This window comes from Leptonychotes weddellii, chromosome 13 (genome assembly GCF_054177405.1).
Source record: "Leptonychotes weddellii isolate Sample4059 chromosome 13, ASM5417740v2, whole genome shotgun sequence".
Classification (NCBI taxonomy): domain Eukaryota; kingdom Metazoa; phylum Chordata; class Mammalia; order Carnivora; family Phocidae; genus Leptonychotes; species Leptonychotes weddellii.
The window spans coordinates 13,661,322-13,684,094 of record NC_138381.1 but is presented as its reverse complement, the minus strand read 5'-3'; the positions used below and the strand labels follow the sequence as shown (position 1 = coordinate 13,684,094).

The 22,773-nt window shown below is 42.0% G+C and overlaps 1 protein-coding gene across 1 annotated transcript in view; it reads left to right on the top strand.

Annotated features, from left to right (window-relative positions):
• Positions 1-242: 242 nt before the first annotated feature.
• Positions 243-22,773, top strand: part of CDH20 (cadherin 20) — a 186,270-nt gene continuing 163,739 nt past the window's right edge. Inside the window, exon 1 of the mRNA XM_081802519.1 lies at positions 243-361. The gene's annotated coding sequence lies outside the window, so the exon portion shown is untranslated. The remainder of the gene's footprint in view (positions 362-22,773) is intronic.

The window sequence follows — 22,773 nt, the reverse complement described above, 5'->3', positions numbered from 1 at the left end:
GACCACGCGCCGCGCTCCGGGGACGGTGACCGCGACGAGGCGGCTCTTCTCCCCGGCCGGGCCGAGCGCAGGGGGGGCCGCGGGAGGGCGGGGCAGGGCATCTGCGGGGTTGGCGCGCCTGGCATTGCCGCCCAACTCCTGGCGACCGCGCGGAGACTTTGCGAAAGATCTGAAGGCAGAAAAGCTGTGACACTTTTGATAGAGGGGGTAGGGGGGTGGGGGGCGGGGGCAAGTCACAAGCGGGGGCGAAGGGACCCAGCGGGACACCTGCCGCCCGGCGGGGTTGGCACCGATGTGAGCTGGACGCCTGCCCCGAAGCAATCTGGACCGAACGTCCCCGGAGAGTCGCTGGCCGTACCAGGTAAAGGGGAGTGCTTGGGTGGGGCCCCGCGCGTTTGTCCCCAGGCTCCGGAAGCGGGGCGGCGCAGGGCGCCGGGTGCCCGCTCGCTCCCTGCAGCCGTCCCCCGGCGCTGCGCTCGGTCCCTCTCCGCGCCATGCTCTCCCGGCAGGTACCAGCCGCCGCGCCAGCCTGCGGGCCGGTCGGAGTTGGACTTCCTCGGACTTTGGGGGAAGGGGATGTGAAGGAGCTTCCCGAGCTGGGAAGCTGCTTTCCGGGGCAGGGAGCTGGGGCGCAGCGGGGCAGACGGAGGACGCTGCGCGCTGGTGGCGGGGGCTGCGCGCGCGGGGGCATGGGGACGGATGACCCAAGAGCGCGACTCGCGGCGGCGCTTGGCCCCGGCTTCGCTCTCATTTGCCCCGAGGGCGGCAACGCCTCCCTCTGGCTGCCGATGGGCGAGGGCTGGCTGCGTCCCCAACTCGGGGATGCGCGCCGGGAAGGGGGACCGGAGACCAGGGCTTGGGGGTGGCTCGGGCGCCTGCGGGGCCGGTCGCAGTCCGCGCCTCTCGCCGCGTCCCCGCTCGAGCTCAGCCGTGGGAGGAGAATGTAGTGGTGGGGTCCCCGCCACCTGCCGGACATCTCCAACTGCCCGGATTTCCTGTCTCCGGGCCCTGACACTCCCAGGGAAAGCTCTGAATTGCGCGCGGGGTGTTTGGGTTTTGCTCGTTGTGGTGGCCGTGGGGTGAGAGCTGGGGTGACGAGGCTGCTAGGAGGTCGGATAGGGTGAAAGTTGCAGATTTGTAAAAGAAACGCTAACGCGGAGTCCCAGCTCGCCCTTAGCAACAGGAGAGACTGTGGGCTGGACTTACGCTGAAGCAGGAGACGCGGCCTGGCTATCCACCTCGGAGGCGGGCGGTGGGGGGTGGAACCTGGAGCGCAGCCTGGAGGCATTGCCAGAGCCTTTTTTGTGCTGAGACCTGGCAGAGAGAGAGAGAGAGAGAGGGCTGGCAGCAGAACACCTGGGGGTTGGGGGGAGGGTTGAGTCCTGGTGGATTCAGGCTTTACTATGCCTTTATTATTGCCATTGTCATTACTATTACTATTGCTGCTGTTGTTACTGGCACAAGGGCCAGGAAGTATTTTGTCTTCGGACTGTTAATAGGTCGCCTGGAAACTAAGTCTGCCCCTCCCCAAATAAAATGTCCCCCAATCCCTGCTAGTCTCTGATGTCCTTCCACCAAAGAAAATTACCTCTCAGAGCGGTGGTGGTGTCAGGGACACACAGCTAAGGAATCCGAGCGACTTAAAAACGACAGAAACAAGAAGTCGCAACTGTATACTGTGACTGCACCAATGCTACAGACTGTACTTTTATCAGCTCACCTTGCCCAGCCTTATCTGGCTGGGGAGCAGGGTAGACAGTGCCAACTGGGAACCCCATCCGTGACCCAGCGTTTTCCTTTCATGTATTTATACAATCTGGAAATTAATTTTTATTTTCGGGTGACCCATGTGACCTGGCAGGGGCAGGCTTCGGTTCCCAACACTGGAGGCAGCCACAAGGGCACCTGCGGTTGCCTCCTCTTGGCTTGGCCCCTGGTGAGAGCTGGCCAGCTGATGATGGAGAAAACAGGGCAAGAGTGCGGGAGAACAGCATGTCAGAGCTAAGCCAAGTAGAGGAGGTGAGGTCAAGCCTCCTCACTGGCCACATCACTTCCTGCCAGAGCAAAAAAAGAGACAAATGAGGAGCAAGTGGGAAGTAGTATAAATTGGAAAACCCAGCTCTCCGAGTCTACTTAAGGCTGTCGCCACTGACTTTGGTGTGACCTTTCCTTTCCAGTGCTTCTGATTCTCCCTATTTGCCAATGCACGAGTAGCCATGCTTTTCTAATAGGACAGTTGTCGTGAGATGATCTAATTTCGTATCCCAAAAATGCTTGGAGCATCCTGGGAAAGGACAGTCTTTAAAATACGGGATTTTAATGTTTTGTGAAAAGTTTGCTACACTGCAGGTTACGGAGATACATTTTTAGCATGTGTGCCATGTGGCAGTGTAAAATTAAAATGGAAAAGGAAAGTATAAACATAAAAATGACTTAGCATTCTTGACATTCTTGTGCATACTTGTAGAAAAATTATCTTTCATTTGGGGAGAGTTGCCCGGGAATTTAATCAGTGTTTATACTACTGAAACGCCCCCTTCTACCTTTCTCCCCTGTAAAATTTTATGACCCAGTTCTCACAGGAAAGGCAATGCGAATGGAGTAAGTGCTGGGGGCTGAGAGGCGAGATCCAAGGGTTGTTAGGGGAACCATCACATAGGGTTTGGAGACTGGAATGGGAAAAAAAAGATGCCATCATCCTCGCAGAGCAGGGAAATGTTCTTCTGGGAAAAAAAAAAAAAAAAGTTGAGCAGTCCAGGGCAGCGGACCCAGCACTGGCTCTCGTCTGCTCTCACATTCAGGAAGGACACTCCCATCAGTCCAAAAAGGGCTAACCAAGGTGCTTTATCCTCCTTCCTTCCTAAGTTAAGGTACTGCCTTTCTCTTGTCTAAGGACTGGCGGTAATTTCTCTATCCCTGCCTGTACAGTAGAATAGTCTTCTCTTGCCATTTCAAAGAGATTCAGACGTACTCTCTTAGCCCCTTATATATTTGTAAATATTCCCCAAGTTCTGAAGCTTCTCCAAGACATGCAACTGTTGGTGAATTTAAGTAAATAGTTGGAAGTAATCAAGGGAGCCACTGAAAAGTGGGTATGTTTTCCCCTAGTGGAGAAGTTACTGAATGCCTTTTGAGCTCGAAAATGAGCAGTTTAGAAAAGCAGGAGGGATTTCCTTGACTTCCCTCTACCCATAAACCAGCAGTTGTACTTTTCCTTCCCTCATAGTAGTGAGCACTGTTTGCTTAAGCATTTTTTACAATTTTGGACTTAAAATGGGGTTTTGCCTGGTGGTGTTCTATGGAGAGAGGAAAAATGTAAAGAGAGACGGAAGGAAGAGCTGCAGGGGCTAGAACATAAATCAGCCAGAATATATGGGGGGGTGATGAGAATAGGTCTTTTCACCCTAAAAAAAAAAAAAAAGTCAACTTTGGAAGAAAAAGAAGTCTGATTATTGGCATCCGAGGCTGAAACCAAGGCAGCTGATGCCCAGAGGAGCCAAAGGGCAGTTCTTCTTAGTTTAGAAACAGCAAGACAGCCTCTGCCAAAGATTGCTGTAAACACGGAATAAAGATTTCATTGTGGGCTGCTGTGGCTAGAATAATTAGACAGTTAATTGTTCATTCTGATCTGGTGGTGTTGGAATCAGTAATGCAGCGCAGCAAAAAGAAGAGCAAGGGAGAAATAGAAAAGTAACATCACTTTTATCTTCACTTGGTTCACTGTGATGGTACTTTGGAAATCCTGGTTAGCTTTCCAAAAAAAAAAAAAAAAAAAAAGCAATATTCATATCCCCAGAACACCGGGAACACTGCATCTGCGACCCACTGCTGCCATTCCTCCCCCTCCAGGTTCTACTCTGGTTACGGACAAAATATGGCATCTTCTAAAACAGCATGAGGAACTACAGTAGGAATGAATGCATTAGGTCATCCCGGTGTCAGTTACTAGATTTTGGTTAGGTGCAAACCTTAGTAGCAACTCAGTCAAAATATATGCAAATAGCACCAAATTTTTGTGCTTCCCCCTTTTTTCACAGGCATTTAAAGTGTAAAAAGTAAATATTCCATTTTTGACATTTAATTATTTTCTATTGTGAAACAAATTGCCTAGTGATTAATCTTTCACATTTAATTGAAGAAATAGCCTCCTCTGTATTTTTATGCTAATTTAGAGACAAAAGAAAACACATTTTAAGTGATAAAGGTGATTTTAAGCAGCTGAGCATCTAGTTATTATAGGCAGTAGACTGTGACTTATTGTTATTTACTAAAAGATGGCACTGTCATAAATTCCTTCTAAAATGACTTCTGCAAGTAAGAAATGAGTAAGGGACTGTGGAGAGCATTAAGTACTTGGTATCGGGGGTGGGAAGGAAGAACGATGTATTTATTCATCAGGTTTAAACCGTCCCTGAATCCTCATATTGACATGGATTATGGAGCAAAGTTCTCATTATTCAAATTAAAAAAAAAAATCTTTAAGTGTCAACATTAAGTATAATTGTTCTGTGAATAAAAGCACTATGTTATAAAGTAAGCATACTAAATTACATAAGGTCATAAAGTCTCATGAAAAGAAATACTTCATTTCTCCAAGATATGCATTTGGTCTCAATTTGTTAAAGAGGTACAAAAACGACCTTTACCAACCTGTTTCTTTTACCCATCATGAATCAAAAGGGACTGCAAAGGCAGAATACTTACTGAGTATTAAAAAGCGTAAGTGGTACAAAATTATGGAACTATCTAGCTTGCATATGACAAAATCTACTTTACAAAACGCACTGTCTACAGCAATTGAAAATAGAAAATCATATCGCCACATTAAATTATGGCAACAACCCATTTTAAAGAGAAATTTAGTCTTTTCTCATTTAATTGCTATTCATGGTTTGCTAAATAGTTTTTCAGAATAACCTGCCAATCTCCTGCTAACCAGGACTGTCTAGTTAAAAACGTTCCTAATTACATATGGATTAACTTAATTTTAGAACCCTAAAAATATTCAACTCAAAGCATTACTCAAGTGCAATGCAAACCAGAAACAGTCCAATTCCCCTCAAGGTATATCCAATTTTTTTTGAAGTTTAAGGAATCATAAAGAGAACACATTTGGTATGGGAATACATCAGTTAATAACTACAATAAAAGAGTAAGGGAAGCTATAAACTGGTCGATCTTTTTAAAATATGCAAAGTAAAGTTGTAACAGTACCACTCATTTCTTCTTCCAAAGCAGTAAGGGCAGGTCATGTCCTACAAAGTACAAATGTCAAATACATGCACACAGCACTGCCTGAAATGGGCATATTTTTTTATTTATAAGAATGCTTAACAATCTAATTAAAAGTTTGGCCCCTATTCCAACTAATGCCTCGACCGTGTTGAGAGCAAGGAGGTATCTTGCATGGAAGAGATATTTCTTTATAGTTCAGTAGCTCCTGGCTGGAATCTTACACGTAGTAGATTCTCAATAAATATGGGATGATTTCATTTTTTAGAAGGAAAATAAAAGAAAATTAATGGAATTACCAAGTTAGATGAATTTATAATATTTTATGTGAAATACTTGGTCTTTGTTACTTTAAATTATTTCTCTAAATTGGCAAGATACGCCTGTGACCAATAATAATAATTATTATTGGCATGTTCATTCTGGTGTGGATAGGAGGAAGGTAGAAAAGAGGAAAAACTTTAAAGGCTTCCCATTTGTTTTGGTGTGTTTTTGAGTTTTACCTAAATACTGAATGTGTTTATGCATATGTAAGTTGTTAAAAATGCACAATAACTCTTCAGAATAAAGATGACACTTCACCAAATGGTAATTATTCCCAACAAGTAGTCACACAAATTCTACCCTTGAAGTACTGAGGATTCACCAGACCAATTATGACTAAATGACTACATGTTCCCTCCTGTATCAGTTAATTAAAGGGTTATTAATAAAATAATAATTCTACTCCATGGCAATGGCTACTTCTGGTTGTCACTGAAGTTTGTCTGACGTATGGCCAAATGGTCAAAGCCAACCATGCACCTGTAACACTGTGTTCAACATCTGGCAGGAGGACAGAATCGTACACTGAAATTACTTGTGGTCAGTATGCTTACACTTATCTGCTCTTGCACCTGATTTATAACTAAAATAAGCTAAGTGAACCTAAAAAAAAAAAAAACAGGTGCCCATGAGGAACTAAAATGTCCTAAATTACAGGTAAATCATCAGCCTGTTTGTTTTTTTTTTTCTTTCCTTTTAGGTTTGACCTTAGTTGAACGAACAAGGTGGTCTTAGTGTTTTCCTAGAGAACAGTACATAGTGTAATATGTTGGCATAATTGGGAGCTAGTAGTCAAGAGAAAACCAGGATAGAATTAGCATGAAGATTCAATTACCCCTTGTTCCCAGAGAGAGTTGTTTACTAGGATTCAAGTTAAGGTTGTGGTCAAAATAGCCTGAAAAAATGAACAGCGCAGCTTTCTTGTCCTCTAGTGGATATTTTTGCATGGAACCAAACTTTGGTTTCCACTTTCCACCAACAAATTACAATACAGTTTTTTAAACAGTAGTTGATATAAATTGTTGGATAGACATTTTAAGTGTGCACCTGAGCATACATACATATTTGAGATGTATTTATAAAAATCTGCAGTTAAAACTATTGTACACATAATATTTTCCTGAAGGAACACTATACATTTCATATCATACTCATTATCACTTTATTTTATAAAGTCAATAAAGTCATTGACTTTGTAAAATTATCAAGTCCTAATATGTGGTTAATTTGTACACATCATGAATAATCAATGAACTTCCCAATATTTGTTTTTAAACCAACAGAAGTAATTTCATTTGGCAATTTAATTAGAAACTGGCTAAAGGACTTTCATTTAGAAAGGCAACCAAATACATGTTTTTTAATTTGAAAGATTATTAGCACTCTGATGTAAGTATCAGAACAGATGGAAGTAAACACTTAAATCTCTGTATCTAAGGTCTTTTTCCATGAAAATGTTTTGAACAGACGTGTAGAGTGCACAGTATCACCTACTTGCCACCTCTTCAGGCCAGGGAAAAACCACCTGGACATTATGCCATCTCTGTGCCACCCACACACAGGTCCAAAGGTTGCCTTGTCTTCATTTTCTAACGCAAGAAACAACACAAGTTCCAATCTCTGTCTTCTTCAAATCCCTCCATTCGCTGCGTCCAAGGCCTCATCTGGAGTATGACTTTGCAAAGGCCCACCATCATCACATCACTGAAAAAAGCAGCCACACTGGAGAGCATGGGTCTTATAAGCTTTTTTTGGATATTAAATAAGAATCTAAATCTGTGCCCATAAATTGCACAAACTGGCAAGAACTCCCAAGGAGTTATCTTATAAATAAATATTAAACAACACTTTTTGTGCTATCCCTAATACCACTACCAACTGTATTTAAAGCAAAAAGTATCTAGCGATCAAAGTACATTTTCATTCACATTGTAGTTTTGAAGTGTTACAGTTTTATCTACCTTTACCCCTCGTCTGTGCTCTCACCTCCGTAACACTGGGAACATTTATGTCTGTCTAAAAATGGGAGGCATACTGGCATTTGGAAATAAAATCCTCAAGTAGTCATTAAAAATTAATCCATTTGGCAGTTCATCGTATCGGTGGAATACTTCAGGCAGCTAAGCACAGAGGTTATCATCCGATTCACGGGCTGGTGAACATTTGGAGACCAAATTGCTGAGGGTTGTTTCTTTAAACACAGGAAAACAGCAGATTTCTTCATGATATAGAAGTGTTATCCATTTCTTTGGATACATCTATATATACAGTAGTTCGCTTGTGTCAATTAAAATGCGTAGTATTCAGAGAGAAAGCAGACAGAACAATAAAAATAACCACCATTTATTTTAGTCCCTGCCTCTGTGCCAGACACTACACTAAGTGCTTCCCATGCATGACCTCATCAGTCCTCTTGGCGAAGGCAGCATTGTTACCATCTTCATTTTGCATATGCGAAGCCTGAGGTACAAGGTTGTGGTCACTGAGGGCAGATTTCAAACCTAGGACTCTCCAGTTTGTAGCTCTAACCATGCAGTTACACCGCCTCCCCTAGAGCAGGGTTGTTTTGTTTGTTTTTTAAAGATATATTTATTCTAGAAAGAGAGAAAGAGAGAGCATGGGGTGGGGAGAGGCAGAGGGAGTGGGAGAGAATCTCAAGCAGACTCCCCACTGAATGCGGAGCTCGATCTCATGACCCTGAGACCACGACCTGAGCCGAAATTAAGAGTCAGACACTTAACGCACTGAGTCACCGAGGCATCCCCTAGAGCAGGGCTTTATAACCTCCGCACTGACATTTGGGGCCAGATAATTCTTAATTCTTTCTTGGACAGGTAAGAAAGGAGCTGACCTGTACACTGTAAGATACTTAGCAGCATGTCTACCTGCCAGATACCCGTAGCTTCCTTCCTCCCGACTGTGCACACCAAAAATGTCTCTGGACATTGTCACATGTCTCCTGGCGAACAAAATTCCCCCAGATAGAGAACGGCCACCAGAGGAGCAAAGTTCAACGTCCATGCACTGCTTATCAAAGCACACATTTTCAATTTAAGGGCATGTCATTCATTTCCCAAATAATGATATAGATAATTCACATAGTTATGTTAGCCACATGACTTCTAAAAATATACTAGACAAACTTTCAAAGAAAAAATTATTATGTAAATATTATTAAGTAAATATTATTAATATCTTTTGCTATTAAACTGGGTGACCAAGACATTGCTGTGATTTTATCTTTGTACCAACAAAGACCGGTACGATGGTTGAAAAAATTTTAAACCACAGTGCCCAAAAATGCCAATTAACAGACTGCCCTCTAGACTCCAGTTTCAGGAGGACAGCGCTGGGAGCTCTCTTGTTCATCTTTATATCCCCTGGACACAACATCATGCTTAGCCCAGAGTCGGCGCTTAATAAATACTTCTCTAATAAACAAATGAAATTATGGATAATCTGGTATAGGTTTCAAATGCTCTATTGTAGGCCTCTGTTGGACTTGGCATGTTTTACATTTTACTTTAATCAGTGGCATGGATGTACACGTAACAGTAGGCCGATCATATTTATAAATTTAAAGAAGCCAGAAGGGAAAGATAACATGTTCAATGAAGAAGGTTGATAAGATGGGCTAGATCTAAGAAGATGAATTTTCACATGAACAAATGCCTGAGAGGACAACAGACCATGTGAAGGTTGAGTGGCATGCCCACGGCCTCTGTCGGCTAAGGAAGGGCAGAGCCAGCCCTCAAACCCAGACCTCTTGATAACAACTCTTCCCCGGCTTTGCTTTGTCTTGGTCAGGGTGCACCCGAGCTGTCCCATTCTGTTCCACTCATCACACTCTGCCTGAGTCCCGTCTGCAGAATATATCCACTGGCCTATGAAGGGCTCACAAACATGCCTTTGAGATGAGAGAAATGGTTGAAGGTCTGCAAACTGGCAGACCCGACACAGAAAAGACCAGACATAGAAAAGACATAATAGTCATCTTCAAGTATCTGGAATATCTTCACGTAAAATAGAAATTAAATTTATTCTGAATCGCCACGGACAACCGAGCCAGGGCCCCTGAATGGAAACTACAGAGAAGCCAATTTTATCCCAGCATAATGACAAGTTTCCTAATGACGAATTGTCCTACACTGGGACGGGCTCCCCTGGGGAGTAGTGAGCCCTCAGTCATCAGAGGAGAAAGATGCAGATGACTGGATGGGAATCTGAGCCCAAACAGATGGGAGAATGTACCAGACATTCTCCAGGGTCCTTTCTAGTTCTCGGTGTATAGGAACTCTTTATTTGTTTATTTGTTTTGAGAGAGAGACAGTGTGCACAAGTGCAGGGGGAGAGGCAGAGGGAGAGAGAGGGAGAGAGAGAATCCCAGGCAGACTCTGGGCTGGGCACAGTGCCCAAACATGGGGCTCAGTCTCATGACCCTGAGATCATGACGCAAGCCAAAACCAAGAGTCAGACGTTTAGCCGACTGTGCCACCCAGGTGCCCCAGGAACTATTTCTTATAGGCTATTTTGACCTTGTAAACTACTCTGTGTAATTCTGTTAAGAAAACCAAGATCTAGGGGCGCCTGGGTGGCTCAGTTGGTTAAGCGACTGCCTTCGGCTCAGGTCATGATCCTGGAGTCCCGGGATCAAGTCCCGCATCGGGCTCCCTGCTCGGCAGGGAGTCTGCTTCGTCCTCTGACCCTCCCCCCACTCATGTGCTCTCTCTCTCTCATTCTCTCTGTCTCAAATAAATAAATAAAATCTTTAAAAAAAAAAAAAAGGAAACCAAGATCTATGTTTTCTCTAACCCACATATCTAGAGTTACAGGAGTAAATAAAATATAATAAGCAGGAGAGAGAATCTTACCATGTATCATCATAGAATAAGATGCCAAGCCTTGTACAAAGTGTATCCCCCATCTTGTCCCATCTACTCCTGATAGGAACCCCATAAAGCAAGAACTGATTTCATCACCACTTCATAACTGAAGAAACTGAGTCACAGAGAAGTTAAATAACTTATCCAAGATTAAACAGCTACTAATTCTAGCCTTACTATGTGAAACTGAGTCAGTCTAGAGTTACAAAGTCTGTTTTATAAATATATAGCATACCGCTTCACCCTTTCAGCAAGGATACACTATTTTGTTTGAAATGCTGGCAATTTCTAGAGTTTGAGACATATGGCTATTTAAATGCAAATACCTAAAACATTTTCCGAAGACTCAAATACAACATTTAAAAAATTATTTGCTATTTTCTATCATCCATGATATTGCCCCCTTCAAACAGTGCAAATTGCTATGAGTTGACTTTAAGTAAATGAGCAAAACAGGGTTTTTAGGTTTTTTTGTTGTTGTTGTTTTTTTAATGTCTATAGAAGAATGACTTGGTAATAGCACTTTAGATACCATTCTGTAAATTAAAGAATTAGAACCCAGGCCTCCAGGCTAAAAGTACTAGTATGAAAACAAGATTGATAACTTTGATTTCCACCAATTCAGGAAATTCTCACGGTCAAGTTTTTTAGACAGTTATATCATTAGAGATTGTGTTCTCTTCTGATCCTAATTTTCTTGTTAGATTATCTTCTATTTTATGATTATCTTATTGGCTATTTTGTAAAACCAAACCAATTTTTAAAACTACTTTCTATGCCTTTCTTATTTCACTGCCAAAAAGATGCTGAGAAGCTCTAAACTCTTCTGCCGGACAGCACTGGATTCAGCCTATTTGTGATTCTGATTTCCTGAAAATAACTTCAACTTTGCAAATTCCATCTGGCCACATCCTATTCTCAGGAAGTGCTGCTTCATGTCCACCACTCCATACAAGAATCAGCCCAAGACTTCAAACACGGTTCAGCATTATCTTTCTAAACTTATTGCTGCCTTGGTGTTTACATGCATTTCAACAGGCAACAAAGACCATAATTCTAGGTTTATCATTTTTGCAAAGCATAAAGGCAGTTGTAGGAAGGGGCCCGAGCACTTATCATAAGACTGAAGGTGGCATCCGATGCAGCTCTCTGCAGGTGGCACTTCTGTCAAAAGGCAGAAGGCTTCGCTAGGCCCCGTGGCTCTGTCGATGACAGCGGTCATCTGTTGCTAATGAAATGTATGTTCACGGGCCACCCAGCACATGTCTAAAAGAACTGCCTTGCTGAGCCTCTTACTATAACAGTCACTCATCAGGGTACCATTCTGCCATGTCACACTGTGGCTTGAAGAATGTTTTTAAGACTTCGTGAAGTGGGGCGCCTGGGTGGCTCAGTCGTTAAGCGTCTGCCTTTGGCTCAGGTCATGATCCCAGGGTCCTGGGATCGAGTCCCACATCGGGCTCCCTGCTCAGCGGGAAGCCTGCTTCTCCCTCTCCCACTCCCCCTGCTTATGTTCCTGTTCTCGCTGTCTCTCTCTGTCATATAAATAAATAAAATCTTAAAAAAAAAAATATTAAGACTTTGTGAAGTGGAACAGAGATTAGTTAGCGCACTGATGCTTTATTCACAGATATCCCCCTGGGTTTTTATGTTATTCCATAGGGGGAAACCTTTATAAAAAGAGTGTTCTCAATGTACTTCATGGTGGGAAGTATTCTAAATCAAGAACGAAGATGCCTCCTAAATAAACATGAGTCACAGGAAATATCTCTACAACTCAAAGCAGTGTGGAGCACAGAGCATGAAACCAAACCATGAAGGCACATCCCCAGTCACACATGAGCTGCCCAGAATGTAGGATCCGACAGGTTATTCAGGGGATTCAGACAGAATAAACCAGGAATTGGCCTGAGAGAGAAATATCCTGTGAACACTGAGGAACATACCAGGCAAGAGCTGCTGCTAGTACCTGGACCCCAGACTTCCCAGCTTCTTGAGTCAATATGTGTCAAAAGCCATATGGCATCAATCTCCACCCTCATTCATAGTTCTAAGAAGGTCATTGCCCTTTAGTCATGACACCTTTAGAAGTCACTGGCTAAGGGATCTGAATAACTGGGGCAGGAGTTAGTGATGTAGAGAGGAGAAAAGGAGTGACCACTAAGGCATGGCCTTATTTATCATAAGGGTAGAGAGGAAATGTTTCATTATTAGGAGTTTCATTATGATATGCAGCCTTTAAGTTAAAGGGATCTGCTACCTTCTCTTTCCCACCCAACCCCACCATTATTAATGTCCTATGGAAGATACCAAAGAGAACTCTTGCATTCTGAGATAAAAAGAAACTTCCATACATTTGGTGCTAAGAAAAAGAAATATTTAAACCAAATTGAAGGCATCAAAAATAAGTAACTGCACTGAAAAGTCAAGCCATATTGAACAATAAACAATTTATGGAAGGAGCCCAGAAAAAAATTGTTTTTTAAAAAATTGAAAAGCATAGCTTCTGACAAGTATTCTTTATTTATGAGTATAAGTAGAATTTTTCAAGGAACACAAAAATACTAAAATAAAATGCAAGTTTGACACACACATTTTTCTTTGAGGGTTGGCCAAAAAGGGGAATCTAGGTAGACAGGAGGTTAATTGCATAGTTTAATTCAATGATCATTATCTACACTAGTTGAGAGAACAGAAGTCAGGATTATGTGAAATTGTAAATGGTCCGAAATCATTTACAGTTGACTAGGGAAGTGTTTGGGGCCTTTGACTTGAATACAGGTATGCTCTGCTATCTAGCAATTCAGTTTTTAGAAAGACAAGTCTCATAAGTGAAGTCCAGATGCCCAAGCCTGAAAACTTCTCATGTTCCTCCTCCTTTCTTAACTCAGCTCCTCCCTACTTGTCCTGGGGTGCCAGTGGGCCATACACCCCAGATGAGTGTCGGGCTTACTTTCTGCTGGGTATGCCAGGTAACCCGATGGGCCATTGGTTGTGTTCTTGCTCTTGCTCTCTGTTCCCTTATAGCTCCTGTCACTATATGAATGTATGAGTCAGACGGCAAGGAATGGGGGGAGGTGCTGAGAAGGTTAACGTAGGAAGTTTCTGCCCCAGTAACACAACTCCAGACCTCACATCCCAAACTGTTCACCACTATCAGATACACAAAAACAAAGTGCCACCTCTCTTAAACAATTCCCTGGTTTCCAGGCAAGTTGAAATATGAATTGTTTCAAAAGGATTCTACGCATGCAAAGTGAATAGCTGTCAACAAAGCTATAATTAAGGAGATGAGATGCTGTCAATACACTTGAAATAATGATTTTCCTTGGAGCAGACACACTGTGTCTTATCTGTTCTCAACCCTCTTCTCATATGGCCTCCCTCCAGGATCATCTAGAGTTTTCTCAGTATAATTTAGGAGGGGGAACTCCCTATGTAGCTCCTTAGAGACTTCGAGAAATTCATAGACAACACTCTTCTTCCTTTTCAGATGGACATGTTGCTTTGTTTTCTTAAAATTCATGATGTGTTTTGGACCAGTTATTCTCAATTGTCCTACCTCCAGTGTTCCATTCATTTAAAGAACCCTATAGTTTCATTAGCCAATGACTAGAGCAATAAAGATTACCTGCTGGGTGAATGAATAGAGCCTTGTCTTTGCAAATTAGTTGCACATGTGCTATTTCATGTTTTCAGCACCATCTGCCAACCACCCTTCTCCTGGCTGCAATTGATTTCATACTATTTTGGTCTACTTGGGACATTTTAGATCTCAAATGCTTTTAAATGGAAGTACGGACTTCCCCCTGCCAATTAAGTCACTTTCCTTACTCGTCCACTCTTAGGAACTGTTTCTACCACAGTCTTGCTCATGTCACTCCCACTTCTTGAGGAAATCACATTTCTCTGGGACCATCTCTGATCCTTTTCCCCAAAAGATGACTCAAAACATCTCTTCCTGGATGAAACCTCAAACAATTAGCCATCGATTTCTCTGCCCACCCGCAAGCTTCTGTTGTTCTCCCTGTACTAACCTACATTTGGGCACCATGTTTGATGGTGTTTCTACCAGTGATGGTCATTGGCTCAGGGGTGTATTTTCTCAATGGCATCATAACTTCTTCAAGGCAGAGAGGGGATGTGCTCCTTTTCTATGGCACAGAGTTCCCCATTCTGAATGGTGGGTGCTTTGGTTTGGTGCTTTACCCCTGAAACATTCCCCTGCGGCAGCTCCATGCTGGGGCTGTTCTAAGGCTGCCCTCCTGTCAGGTGGTTGTCTGACCTATGCAACCACAGAAAGATGGGAACTCCATATCATCACTGCGGTTTCAGGAAAGGAGCTGCAAAAGTGGAAGGAGAGGGGCACAAGAGCACAACCAGAGCTAAGAAAGGAACACGGGAAGTTAGGAAGGGTGTTGGGAGAGAGCTGTAAAGCATCACTGTGCGGAAAAGGGGGAAAGTTTTCAGCTTTTTAAAATATGAATAATTACATTTTCTTTGCTCCTTGGAATCTAGGCGTAGCTTTGTGATATACTGGGGAAAGTAAATTAATTTTGAAGTGCACGTGGGCTGTGCTTTAAAGGTTGAAGATGGTAGGAGTTGAAATGTATACTCTTTAGGAGTGGCTGTGAGAAATACAGGAATTACCAGAACAACTAACCATGTCTCCATCTCTGAATTCCAGGCACCAGGTGGTATTTTGGCAAATCTGTTCTCTGTGCCCTACCTGCTAAAAAATCTTGTTTGACTTTCTCCATCTGCCTCCTAGCAAATCCAGCCCAAATCCAAAACAAACAGGTGGAATTAGGTCCTAGAGATGGGTACTTTCCCAGGGAAACCTAGAGAAGTTCATTAACTGTTAGCAGTTTGAAGTACTCATTTGCAAGTCGAACCTAAAATACTGTCATTCTCTGAATGTGTCTTCCCAGGTTGAGATGCATGAATATGAGCTATCCAGGAAATAGGCTAATTTAGAGGGAATTTAAGTTCTTAATGAATATTTCCTACAGATTCCATAATGACTCCATTCTGTTTTTGCCGTATAAAGAAGCATACCCTTTTCACTGTTGTTAGCATGCACAGCTTAGAAATTCACTCCTACACAATACAATAGCAATTATTTTTCCATGGATATCTACAGATTCAGCATTTAGAGGCCCTGCACTGGGAATTAGAACATGTTCATTCAAGCCATATCTCTCCAAACCAAGACTAAAAATCAAACGCAGCAACATCCCGAATTAGGCCAGAGTACTATATAAGAGTCCTAAATTGCCAAGTACATATGATAAAAGAAAAGAGAAGAGTAAACAGTATTAAAATTGGATGTTTTGATCAATCTCACAACTGTAGCTTGCCACAATGTAATTTGGCACATATCTCCATAAACTAACAACAGCTGAAGATTTAAATGAATGACTAGAGAATCACAGCCAAAGGTGGTGTTTTAGTCTATAGGGGTTCCAAGACAAAACAGCACAGACGGGGTGCCTAAAACAACAGAAATTTATTTTCTCACAGTTCTGGAGGCTGGAAGTATAAGATCAAGCTGCCGGCAGAGTTGGTATTTAGGGAGAACTCTCCCCTGGGACTGAGATGGCCACTTTCTCACCGTGTGCTCATCTGATCTCTTCATTGTGCATGCGAGGTTGGGGGACAGAGAGAGAGACAGTGCGTTCGCAAGTGCACGCTGTTGTCTCTTCTGGTAAGAACATTAGTCCTATTGGATCAGGGCCCCACCCTGTGACCTCATTTAACCTCAATCACTTCTTATTCCAAATATAGTCACCCTGGGAGGGTTACGGCTTCAACGTATGAATTCAAAGCAGATACATACATTTGAGCCATAACAGTGATGTTTCAACCAATAAAACCTATTAATGTATTTGTCACATTTAGATCGACACAAGCATTAAGGAATCCCGGAATACTGTTTGAATCCACTGGGAAGAAGTGACTCCCATTGGCCACACAGTAGTTGCCTAACCTGAAACTGGATTCCAGGGCCCGTGCCATTGGTCCTGCCAGGATGATACAGTGTTCCACCTGCCACAGTGCTTTAGGTGGCCACTGCATTTCATGGTGTTTGGTAATGTCTCTTGCTGCCTAGTCTTAAGAAATACCGAAAGAATCTAGGGTTTTCTCTCTATTCTTCTGGCTTTATGTTCTAGCCCTTGTCATTTTTCTTTACATTTCTAGCATGAAATTATTGCTGGTCTCCAAAACTTTCATTTCTTCCAGCAGGACCCCTAACTTTCTGACAAGACTGAATTCCCTTCAATGATCCCCTTGGTTCTAGGACTAGACTCCCAGGGTCTCCAGTTGATGTGTCAAGGCATTATGCAAATGGAGGGTGAGTCTAAGCAGGAGCCCTTCCTCAGTCAAAAGGAACCATAAGCGGATGACTGAACTCCTTGTGTGCTGGCAAGAGAAAGGACGCAATGTTTACTATCAGCAGGACTTAGGGTAACACCTGCTAGCTGCTAGAACAAAAACACATGCTGTCAGAGTTTTCACATGCTGGTAGTCTAGGTCTCGCTCACATCACAGTTCAACTGCCTATCACGCGGTCCTTCTGCGTGCTTTTCCTCCAAGAAATGACTCAGAAATGTATAGATTCCATCTCTTGGGTCTGCTTCACCTAGGGGCAGAAATCTTTGCTTAAAGTCAGCCAAGGAGGAGAGCTCGCAGAAAATGTGGTGGGTCTTTCAGAATGTTTTATAGTTAAGTCATGAAAATGATGGAGATTTCTTCCAACTGCCTTTAATCAACCAGAACCCTGTCATGAGACCCCAAGCTAACAGCAGAGAGACTGGGAAATGTACTCTTCCTATGTGCCCATGAAGAAGGAATGGGACTCTTCAGCATATGAACACAGCTCCCACCCTTTTCTTAACTACTGGGAAGCATCTTGTTGCTTAGATGAGCTCACCCAGTTTGGCGGCACTGGGGATAGGGGAATGGGGGGTTGGAGGGTGGGAGAACACCACATAATTGTCAGTAATTCCACTTTATCTGTGATGTGAAATGCAAACTCCTTAACAAATCTCAGGAGACACAACATAGCAGTACTGTATAATGGTTAAGTGCATTATCTCTGGAACCAGACAGCCCGAGTACGGCGGCTGCTGGTCCCAGGATCATAACCCACCCCGCTTTCTGTGGATGTGGGTGTCACTCTCCCCATCTGACCATTAGCTCCTGGAGCACTGGTTGGGGGTTTAACCAACAGACCTTGGAGTCTGGTTGGCTTCAGATCACTGTTCCTGACTGTTTCTGAGCTAGTTACTTATATTCCTGAACAAGTTACTTCAGCTCTCTGAGCAAGTTCACTCATTTGAAAAGTGAGAGTAATAATGCCAACCTCGAAGGAATTATATTTGATTATCTATATAAAGCACTGTGCACCTTCCCTAACACATAGGAAACACACAATAAATGGTAACTGCAAATACTATCAGAAGATGGGACCACATGCCTCTAGCCAATAAAAATAACTACCTCTAGCCAATAAAAATAACTGCAAAATCAAATTTTTAAAAAAAACAGTTTTTTAGGTGGTATGGGATAGTTTAAAAAGCAGGTTTGGAATTCTAAAATCTGTGTGTAAGCTGCGCGACTTTGACTAAGTACCTTGACATCTTTCTTTAAAATATACTCCTACTACCCATGTCATGAGATTGACGTCATGACTATGCGTTATGAGATAACACAAAGAAGCATCTAGCAGTGCCTGTAACATAGTTAGGTACCAGAAGCAAGTTGAGTATGGGTTACCAAGTTCCTCTCAAATGGTTCTCCATCGGAAAATAACATTTCAAACAATGAGAGTGAGAAAATATCATCTTAGAAAGACATGTTTGGAGAGAATAAATGATTGGTTTCAAGCAGATGCTTATTATGGTGATTTTTTGATCTTTGACCCTTATCACCCCCCACCCCCATCTGAGAAACAGCTTCTTGATGCCTCTATTCAAATAATAATCACTGTGCAAAAACTTAACGTCTCTTCATTCAGGAGCTTACAGTACACATCTTAATAAACCATAATGAACTGAAGACCTGAAGAATCACTGGATAAACAGGCTTCTCTCTCCAGCTGTCATGAATGTTTGTGACAGCAACTGATATTTCATTGTAAAAGATGCTAATTTCAATCTGAGCTGTGGCAGTGTTGAGAGGAGCATAAAAGGAATTCTTGATTATCTATATCAGAAACTGTGGTCCCTGGGGATATGCTCAGAAACTTCAGATCACATATGGCAAGAGTGCTGTGATAAAATATGCATCAATGAGGCTTCACGATTTATGATAATAAAGAAATGGAAAGTTTTGCCCTCTATGATAACTGTTTGTGGCTGGTATGTCTCTCTTTTTTCTATTTCTGGAGGCTTTATAAATGATATTTGTTGTACTAATTATTAGATCATTCTGTACCTGGACCACAATCTCATTTCTGTAACTGTTCTGTCAAATTCCTGGGGGCTTCTCATAATACTGTTTCAACTGACTTTTTTTTCCCAACCTAAATTTAAGAAATAATAATTACGTTGGCTGCTGGACCACATTAGCTGCCTATCAGAGTTAAACAAACACTAGTTATTATTTCAACTTAAATATCACTGCTTATTAGTACTGGCCAAGCTATAGGGAGGCCAAAGTTTTCAGAGATGCAAAGCACACATCAGAGGGGGAGACGAGTGGGTGGCCAAATGAGGGTGGCCACTGTCTTTCCTTGGGAATGGACCATTCTTTATTTTTAAATGATGTTCTTCCTATTTGGGGAGCAGGGAGTGTTATGATGAACTTCCTTAACTGGTGTGAACATGAGATGTTGTTTGGGGAGAGTTAATATTCTCACTTGACAAAATTAAGAGTTAGCAACTCCAACCCTTTTATTGCATTATTTTGACCAGTCCTTGAAATTTCAAAACCTGTAAACCATTTGGACGCTTTCCTATAATCCCAGCACAAAATCTTCAGGTGGCTTAGAGCTTACTGACCATTTTACAAGGTATCTGGTTCCATTCACAGAAGCTCTCATGATAAGAAATGTACTCACTGGATTGATCCAAAATCTGCCTTCATATGTTTGCAACCCTCAGTCCTCTAGTGTTACATGGAATAACCCTCATCCCTTTTGTTAGAACAACTCTTCAGATGGATAAAGAAAGCCAGTGTAGTCTCCCAGTTAGCCTCTAATCTGGTCACCCACATCTGCTGCTCATGGTTTCTACTTCATGATGATCCTAGTACCGCTGTCCCTAACTTCCAGTCACCTCCATGATCTGTGCCCCTATAAAAGAAGGGTCTGATACATCGATTTAAAACTTAGAATTCCTTTAATTGTCCAGAGAACAAAGCCCGAAGTCTTTAGAGCGGCACAAGCTTTCCGGAAACTCCCACCATCTTCCCCCTGGTGCAATCCACACCAGTACACATCCTTCTCTCTAACCCCGGGCCTTTTCTCCTCTAAATGATGATCTCTATCTCTCCAAGCCTGACTTACTCTTCAAAGCCCACCTCTTCCACAAAACCTTCTCAAACCCATAGGTTGGTATTCACTTCTCCATCCCCTAGATTCCCATAAAAGGGGCTTTATATTGCAATACCAGAACTAATGATTCATTTACTTGTGTTCCTCTTGGTTTCAAGAGGACATTATAAGATCTATAATCGCACAGACAGCCTCACTTGCTTTTGAATACCCTATAGTGTCTACCACAGTGCTTTGCACTTAGTTTAATGTTCATTAAAATTCTGTTCTGTTTAATTAAATGGTCCCTCACATGCACACAACCTATCAAATACCCTTCAACTGCCATTCCCCAGTTTGCCAAGCCCAGACCCCACTGAGATCTCTCTTGATCTCAACCCACACTGTCCAGTACTGTAGCCACTAGCCACATGTGGCTATTTAATTTTAAACTCACATTAATGAAAGTTAAACAAAATTACACCTTCATTTGCTCGGCCATACTAGCCACATCCCCAGTGCTCTCTGTAGCCACATGTGGCTAGTAACTGCCATACTGGACAGCACAGATATGGAACATTTCCATCAGACAGACGGTTCTATTGGAGAGTGTGGGTCCAGATACTATTCCAACAATAGAAGCACTACCTTCCTTGCTGTATGATTAGCCACATCACACTCTTGCCAAACAGCATGCAAGCCTCTGGCTAATTAAAATCCCCAGGTCTTTTCTGATTGAACAGCTTTTAAGTTCAACTCCCTTCATACTGTACTTAAACAATTAATTCTGGGGATCTAAAGGTAATTTCCTCTCCACCACACCTCATTAAACCCTAATACATTTTATCTCTTCTATTTTATCTGTCCAGCTTATCAAGATCTTTGGTTTTTAATTCTGGCATGCTTTGGGCTATCCTATCCTAGGTTTGAGTCACCTACACATTTTAAGTACTTCTAACTTCACATTAGTTGATAAAAACGCTGCCTGTAAATAGGGGGACTATATGATATGTCATCCAAACCAGGACATTTTTCAGAGTGAAATGGAGTGCTATAAAAAAGTACGCTGGGACACAGGCACTAAACTGGGACTCGCCAAGGCACACCAGAGTGGAGGGAACTTTGCCCAGGAAAGATCATATCCAGACCATCACTAGAGAGAGTCTTCCTGATTGAGACTGAACCAATATTTAAAAATCTGTTAATATGTTGACTAAATTTTATCAAATTTCAGACCATATTGCTCCATTTAATTCATGAAGCTAGCATGAGAAATAAAATATCTTAAGTTCAAATCATCTTACTCTTCTCAGCCTTCAATAAATGCATCAACATGACATTTTTTTTTTCAGAAGAAGAAAACATAATGTAAGTGGAAATAAAATTTATGTATACATTAGGTAAATATAAGCGGAATAAACAAACTTATAAAATTTGGATATAGTATCTTCCTTGTTGTTATATAAGGACTCCAGAGGTCCACAAAAAACCTGCCTTATACATGATAGGTTAACAATGACTTGAAGCTAGATTTTCAGATTCAAACAAAAGAACAGCCATCTTGTATTACATTTTTTTTTTTTCTGAAAGTGTCAATTTAAAGAAAACCTACAGCTCATGGTGGTCACTAACTAGTACTTGCCATTCATCTATGGCAACTGGGCCAACAAAATCCTGGTAAAATCCTAACAGAGCATGGTGCCCAGATTTTGTAAGACAGTAAAGACAAAAACAAGTGTGGATGCTTACAACATGAAGAAGTGGATGTCACATTGCCAAACCCCCATAAAGGAAAATAAAATAAAGATTTATGTGGAAGTTTGTTTTAGTGGATTTTATGTACAGAAATATGAATAAATTTGGACCCCAAACTGGACAAAACTTCCCATAAATTAATGTAGCTAAAAGTCAGATAAAGGTCACAGCATAAGTTGACTGAGAGAGAAAAGAGTAATACTAGATGGAGAGCAGAGAAGAGGGAGCGAGTCCGGGCCCCCTCTAGCCAGCCCTGGCCACACTGTCCAGGCCCTTCATCCCCCCTGAGCGTGATTCCTCATTCACTCAGGAAACTGCTGTTGGCCCTGGGATGCCCCGGGCCAATGGGAAGGAGTGACCCCACCTCTCAAAGTCCACAGGGACAGTCTCGAACCCAAGTTCTCTGGCTTGAAAATCCTGCAATGCTACATATAAGTGTCGAAAGAAATACTTAGGGCTTCTCATACCCATTGAAAATATAGCTCTCATTTATAATTAAAATGAACACTTCTTAGAATTGTCACTTATTTCTTGGATCTCCACAATGTGTAGCAAGTGTCTACAATCCATCTTTCCTATTTTTAACACATTTTTAGGGCACTATATAGTATTATTGGACCTATGTCTTTTACTTATTTTTCAATGTTTTTCTCACATAGATTGTATTTCCTTAAACTCAAAATCAGATATTTGTAATTAGGTGTTTATAAGTAAAATATTATTTCAACAAAATCTTACTTCTAGTTGAGCTATAATAGAATACTAAAATGAAGATTATGTTATGTCTTAGGAAAATATTTATTTTCCTCTGCAGCCTAGATAGGGAAAAAGAACTTTCTAATAATTAGTTTGTGGGTTGAGTATATGTCATCCTTTTATTTTGGTCCTTATTTTAATTCCCAAGCTAAGAGCAATTCACAGGCAGTTAAGAAACCCAATTTGATCAATTTTCTAAGTCCCTTGTTTTTCATTAGGACAATCCTTCAGGCTGGTGGTCTTCAATTAGTTTGGTGGACAGCTCTGGCTAATGTTTTAATGATCCCTAGCAAGGGAAACAAAAAAAGAGAAAAAAATAAGGTGGAGGGAGATTTACAATGGTGA